The sequence below is a fragment of the Sarcophilus harrisii genome, chromosome 2 (assembly GCF_902635505.1).
Source record: "Sarcophilus harrisii chromosome 2, mSarHar1.11, whole genome shotgun sequence".
In the NCBI taxonomy this organism is placed as follows: Eukaryota; Metazoa; Chordata; class Mammalia; order Dasyuromorphia; family Dasyuridae; genus Sarcophilus; species Sarcophilus harrisii.
This window is the reverse complement of record NC_045427.1, coordinates 119,834,158-119,841,544: the sequence shown is the minus strand read 5'-3', so window position 1 is coordinate 119,841,544 and position 7,387 is coordinate 119,834,158. Positions and strand designations below refer to the sequence as shown.

Genomic DNA, 7,387 nt, shown 5'->3' with positions numbered 1-7,387 from the left:
TAAAAAGTTACCCTGGCATGGGTTCTGTCAATAAAAAGTTACAATAATAATAAAAAAAGATATCATGGGCATTTAAAAACAATACTAAATAAATGACACAATAATTAAATTCTTAAAGGAAAAATTAACTGAGTAAAAAATAGAAATACACATTCAAAAAACTATAGCTCTATGGTACCTCAGCATGATTCCCTCTTAGAAGTAAATACATTTAGCCTAAATAAATCAATGTCTATGAAAGAAGTTAAGATCTTTTAAAATGAATGGACCTTTTAAAGGTCCTCTAAATTGTTAGATATCTAGAGAAAAATGAAAAGGAATAAATAGGAGTATGCTTTTTTTTTTTCTTTTGGTGAGGCAACTGGGATTAAGTGGCTTGCCCAGGATCACCCAGCTAAGAAATATTAAGTGTCTGAGGTTTGATTTGAACTCAGGTCCTCCAGATTTGAGGTCAGTGCTCTACTCATTGCACCATCTAGCTTCCCCCAAGTATGCCTAATTTTCAGCTGTGCCTAGAACATTAAGAAAAATTGACTATGTATACAAGATTTAAAAATTTATAAATGAATGCAGGAAAGCAGATATATTAAATGCATTTTCCCCAAAATATAATAGAAATTACATGCAATAAAAGGACTTGGAAACAAAAATTAATTGGAAGCCAGATAATTCAATCCTAAAGATTAAATAGATCAAAAACATCATAGAAAAATTAATATTAATATTTTTAATTTAAAATATATCAACATAGAAAAATTTTCAGGAGGCAGTCAAACCAAAAGTTAGTGGGAAATTCTTATCTTCAAAATAATTCAAAACTTTCTTGTCAGATATGCCCTGAAACACTTGGATGTATAATATTCTTACTCTTCAATATATCCTCAAAGAATATAATTTTTAACTTGACATATAGGATAAAGTATTTTACCATAGAGCAATGGAATTAGACAGCTAAATTGCTGGAATCCTTACAAAGTGATAAGTCATTAGAATTGATAAAGACAATGATTATCTAATTTAGCATGGTTCAGTATGATTGATCTGATCCTACAAGGAGATGTTATGGGCCAGAACTTGAAACAAGGTACTAAGTGGAATTGATGGAAGCAATGCTTGTGTGCTTGGGTTTATACCTGTAAGAGTTTACACATTAGAGGTCATACATTAGAACTCACACATTGGAGTTTACAAGTATGGGAGATACACAAAGTTAACTTTGTAACTTGTGAATTCACACCTCCCATAATCCCACTCTCAGAGGAGGAGTCAACCTTTGAGAGAGCATAAAAACAGCTGAGCTTAGTCAGCACAGGTCAGTTGAAAAGATTCAGAGTGGAGGAATGTCAGTTCAGAAGAAGCCATGAGCGGGAGTTGAGCTGGAGGCGACAAAGGATGAGCTGCAAGAACTCTTGGAATCAAGGAAGAAGAAAATAAATATTTGGATTTTATCAGCTGGCTGTATTTGAAGTGATTATTACTTTGAACTGAAACTAAGGCTGCCTCCAGAATACCTCCCCAAGAAATCTGCTCTCACAGAGAACCATCTTATATTATATAAAAGAAGAACCTCACACTAAATAGTTTAGCAGGGTATAGCGTCCTGGACATATAATTAGAAATAATTCAAATACTGCTTTAGACACTTACTATCTGTGTAACCTTGATCAATTCAATAAACCCTTTAAAACTGTTTCCTCATCTAAAGAATGGAAGAAATAAAGTAGTATATACCCCTACAGAGTTATTAGCCGAATCAGTATAAGGACAAACATTTATAAATCCCCAATTTATTAGATTTTATTAAATCTACTATTTTCCAGAAACTGAAGATAAAAACAAATGGTTATTTAACCAACAAATAGCACCTGTTATCAAAGAACTCATAACGTAATGAAAAAGTCATCATGTAAACATTTATGTATGAATAAAATACATACAAAATAAATTGGAAATAAGCAATAGAGGAAATGTATTGACATTGAAGAGGAATGGGAAAGGCTTCATTTAAAAATAATTGTGCAAATCTTAAAATATCACTTAAAGTATCTAAATCTAAGGTATTGTTTATCATTGTCTTTCAGTGAGTTTACCATAACTGTAAAATTTGAATTGATAAGTGATGGACAAACCTGATAAAGGTGAACTTTCAATTCCCCCTACCTTATCTTCTCTATCTTACCTTCACCATTATCATGGCACAGATGTACCTGAAGTACATTTATAAAGGGATGCTTTCAAACATGTTTTGTCCAGACTTATAGGAGGGATGTGTATGTGTGTTTGGGGAAGGAGGAGATGGCACAAACTACCTAAACACATTTTAATTCATTCATTCATGTTCTGAGTAGAATGTACTTTGCTTATGGATGATATATGCATGATATTTCAATAGAATGATGCTAGAAAATATCTGCTTCCACTCCTCCTATGACTTCCTGCTCAGACAATCTCAGTCTATATCTCCACAGTGTGCTATATCTAGAATCTAAAATGAGTCATCCCTTTAATACTTATCTTAAGTGGTCCATAACATCAGACATCTTCTCTTCATTTCTTTCTTCCTGGTACATTGTGGCTGCATGCAGAAGTCTGTGAGAGAATGAACACCTCAAAGCACTCTTGATTGCCTTTTTGATAAATCTACTAGGTAACTATCAAATTAAATTGTACCAATTGAGCTTTTTTTTTTTTTTTTTTTGTAGTCTCTTTTAAGCAATTCCACTCTGCCCTACATTCTGCTTGCTGTCCAAAACATGGAATAAAAAGGGGAAACTGAGTACCTACTAAGTAGTAAGAAGGCATGGCAACATGAGAACATCTATATATCATTGTATACTTTGTAGCTTCAAATATAATATAAGTCCCTTTAGAACAAGTACTATCGTTCTTATCTTCTTATCTTTCTATCCCCAGCAAATAGTTAGGACCCCTACCAGTCTTGGAACTTATTAATGTAGAAGATATTCTTAGCAAATTTACTATCACCATTCCAAATAAACTTTTCCCTTGGATCCTCAATCTTTTATCTCTCTTCTTACTATGAGATGCTTTCTGATTTGAAAAATATTTTGCAGACATTATTCCTTTTATATCTTATATTCCTGTAGATACTACATATATTATTATCCCCAATTTATAGTCACAGTAATGATGCTCAGGAAGCTGAAATGATTTTTTTCCTGCCAAAATGTATTTTATTTGAATTTTCAGAAAATGATCAGAAAGGACAGGGGAACCCAGGTGGTCAGTGGCCAGATTTCCCAAGATCTTGGCATAGGAGTTTTCCCTGAGGGTAATTATGGTAGATTTTCAGGGTCCAGCCTGGCAGACACAGGAAAACCTGTATACAATTTTATTTTAAACTGCAGTGACTGTGTCCAGGACAGAAACAAAGGCAAGGGCCGATGCTCAATTGAGACTCATAGGTCTTCCTTAAACCAACCTTTATGGACACTGAGGGCCTGGACCTAGAGAAGGAAGAAGTTCATCTGTTCCAGCTAATTCCAAGGCCCATTCTTTTTCTGGGACTTGTCCTCTCTCCCCTCTGCTGGGATCACTTCCTGGCTTGCTCATAGTTTTTTTCAAACTGGACACATGTCTCCTTTACAGCTTGTTTGAAGGGTATAAACTGAAAGTCTGGAAAGTAGGTCCTTAACTTCTTGTTGCTATTCCTGAACTGCCCATCTGCCTTGGTTGTGTCAAAGTTCAGTTCCCTTTGGAAGCTCATGGCCTCCACGATGGTTTCAGCTGCCTCCCTGATGGACACCTCATCCTCTTCACCCACTGATAGAATGATAGGTTCTACCTCATTGTATTCTCAAGGGACCCAGAGGGAGAGACAAGCCAGGTCCAAGGATTAGATGAATTGCCTTTGAGGCTTTCCAGTGCCCCACACAGACAGAGCAGAGTCTTTCTTCTTTGCAAGGCAGACTTTGTGGATGAGGCCAGGAAGTACATGGCTATCTTCAATGTTGAAGTTGTCAAGGGGTCCAAAGACATTTGTGGGGATGACAGCAATGAAGGTGCAGTCATATTGCTGGAAGTATACCCTATTTTTCATGTTGATCATGCATTTAGTATAGGAGCAGCCAAAGTTGCTGTTGTGTGGGGGTCCACTGTGAATCATGGTCTCATCGATGGGGTAGGTGGTCTTCTCAGGGAAGATGCAGATGTAGAGGCAAGTGATCACTTCTGGGTGCCCACCTCATAAGCTGAGTGCAAAACATTGGTGTTGATCTGAATGTTCTTTCTCCAGAAGTACAGGTTATATCTTTGAGGTGTATAAAAAAATTCTGTGAAATATAAGTCTTTCAATCATTCTTGATGAAAATCCTTCTGGTCTGAATATAAGATTTGACTTTCAAAAACAAGACTCAAGAAGAGCATTAAAAAGGCAAACAGAGAAGGGAAATCATAAGGGACTTAATAAGGGTAAATTATTTACATTGGGATGATAATATTTTTAACTCATAAGAATGTTCACATCATTAACATAATTGGAAGAAATACATATAGATCGAAATCAGAAGAATGAATTGAATATGAAGGGATACTATCTTAAAAATAAAATTAAGATAAAAATAAAATTGATAGAGAAATGTATGAGAGAAAGGGAAAAGGAGTAGAATGGATTAAATTATCTCATATAAAAAAGAAAAAAAGACTTTTGCATTGAAGAGGATGATCAGGGAGGTGGCAAAGAATCTTCGAACTTTACTCTCATTGGAATTGGTTCAAAAAGGATATAGCATCACACTCATTTGGGAATAGAAACCTATCTCACTCTATCAGAAAATAGGAGAAGAGCATAAGGGAATAGAGGAGGGGATGATAGAAGGGAACATAGACTGGGGGAGATATTAATCAGAAGCAAAACACTTAGGACGAATAGGGTAAAAGGAAAGAAAGAAAAGAATGAAAATTAAAATAGAGGAAATGCAATTAACAAATTGTAAGTGTGAAAAAAATTGAATCTAGTGTCTCTGTTAAAGGACTTATTCCTCAAACATAAAGAAAACTAAGTAAAATTCATTAAAAAGAGCCATTCCCTAATTGAAAAATGGTCAAAAGTTATGAAGTTTTCTTGTGAAGAAATCAAAAATATAATCATGTTAAAAATTGCTGTCACTATTGATCTGAGGTACTAGCTCATACCTATTAGGTTAACAGGACAGAAAAACAAAATAAATGATGAAGAGGATGTGGAGAAAATGAAGGACAAATCCTTAGTGAAACTGTGAACTAATTTACAATTAGAGGAATTTGAAATTATGTTGAAAGTATCATAAAGCCATAAATACCACTGATCTAGTAATCCCACTTGTAGGTCTTTTCCCAAAAGAGCTAAAAAAGCAAAAAAATGTAAGTGATTTTTGGCTGCAATTATAGCTTCTTTGCCTTTTAGAATGTCATATTCTAAGCCCTCTAATTCTGTACTATACAAGCTGATTAATCTTGTTTTAACCTGACTATAGTCCATGATATTACATTTTATTTTTCTTCTCTTTCTGAAACTTCTAGAATTTGACTATAACATTCCTGGGAATTTTCATTTTGGAATCTCAGAAGGTGATCTGTGAATTCTTTCTGTTTCTATTTTATCCTTTGCTTCTAGAATATCAGGGCAATTTCCCTTTGCAATTTCTTGAAAATTTACATATAAGCTTTTTAAAATTATAGTTTTCAAGTAGTCCAATAGTTTTAAAATTATCTCTCCTGAATCTATTTTCCAAGTCAGTTGTTTTCATTTTTTTCTATTTTTTTACTCTTTTGATTTTGTATTATGTTTCTTGATTTTTCAAAAGTCATTAGCTTCGGCCTCCTCCCTTCGATTATCTGCTCAACGGGTGGGATGCCCAATTCTCGTGAGAACTTATAATAAACTTTGCTTTGCTTCTAGAGATCTCTCCAGCTTTTTATTAAATGGTATCTGAACCACACAGTTTTGGGGGCTCATCTGGGATTACACTACTTGTGGTGAGTAGGTGAACTCTTGGGGTGCTGGTGGGGTGGTGCCCTGCCCTGATTTAGGCAGCCCGCCAGCATCCAGAGCTTCTCCTTACTCCCCAAGGTAAAGTGGGCCTGAAGTGGAGAAACTCAGAGCAAAACAAAGGGAGAAACTCTGTGGGAAAAGGAGAAACTCTGCGGTAAAAATCCTGACCGGTCGGTGGATGACAGATCGATCAGTCAAGCAATTTGTTGCGCAAAAACCCAGAGTCTATCCTCTCCTGGTCGGGAACTTGGAAGGACAATGGCTCTTACCTGATGACAGGGAGGTACTGACTAAAGCAAGTATGAGGCAGGTCCTTCGGTAACTGCACCAGGGCAGTCTCTGGGATGTCCAAAACCTGTGTGATGCTGTGCTGACAAGCTTTCCCTCCTCATAGAATTCAGGTTGGAGATTGGGTGTTGATCCGTTCCTAGAAGGATAAGAAGCTGACTCTGTGCTGAGACGGACCCTACCAGGTGATACTGACCTTGAACACTGCAATTCGCACCCAGGAACGAGGCTGGATACACCACAGCAGAACAAAAGGACCTATGGCACCACCTTTATCTGAGTGGACAGTTGAAGATGGGGAGACCTCAAATTACATTTGAGGAGGAGACCTCCACTGAATGGGAACACAAATTTTGAATCCAGTGCATTGTAACTGTATGACTTTTCTTACATTAATTACTTTGGGAATTATTTTGGGAAACCCTCATGGGGCTTTCCCTGAGCTTTGCATTTGCCTATTTCCTTATAGCCATAGAAACCAGACCTTTATCTTCCAGAGAGGAGAAGCAACTCCTCCTGCTCATGCAAAATATAGGGAGAACTTTTAACTTATCAAATTGTTGGATCTGTGGTGGATCCCAACAATTGAGCTAATGGCCATGGGTACCTATCCCCTTAAGCCCATCCTGGATCCTTAGTAACTGATCCCAAATTCATAATGGGACTGATTTCTGGAACTTAGAAGAGAAACATCAATGGCCATTGACAGAAGATAGGATTTGTTAAACAGGACAAAGTTTGAAGCTGGGAAATAGTGTATGTGAGTAGACTTAACTCTGGACAAGGTAAAATACTTTTTCTTTCCTTATCTTTCAGTGGACACTGCAGTAGCCAAGTGGACCACTTGCAGTCGTCAAGTGGATCACTTGCAGTCATCATTTGGAGCTCTAAGTTCTGGCACAATTCCTTAGGAATTGCTGCGCATTCACAAAAGGCCTTCTTTTGTCTGCTCTGTCTCTAGGAGATACGAGGGAGGCTGCAAGGATTTGAAAAACTAAAAGTTTTTACCTGTCTAGACATCAATGAGATTTGTACAATGTCACCCCAGGGACACCTTGGAAACATGGGACTCTGTTTCCCACATTTTGGAATACCTCTAACCTGTTA

At 36.6% G+C, this 7,387-nt stretch overlaps 1 pseudogene; it reads right to left on the bottom strand.

Moving 5' to 3' along the window:
• Window positions 1-3,553: 3,553 nt before the first annotated feature.
• On the bottom strand, window positions 3,554-7,156 carry LOC100934137 (annotated as a pseudogene).
• Between the last annotated feature and the right edge of the window lie 231 nt (window positions 7,157-7,387).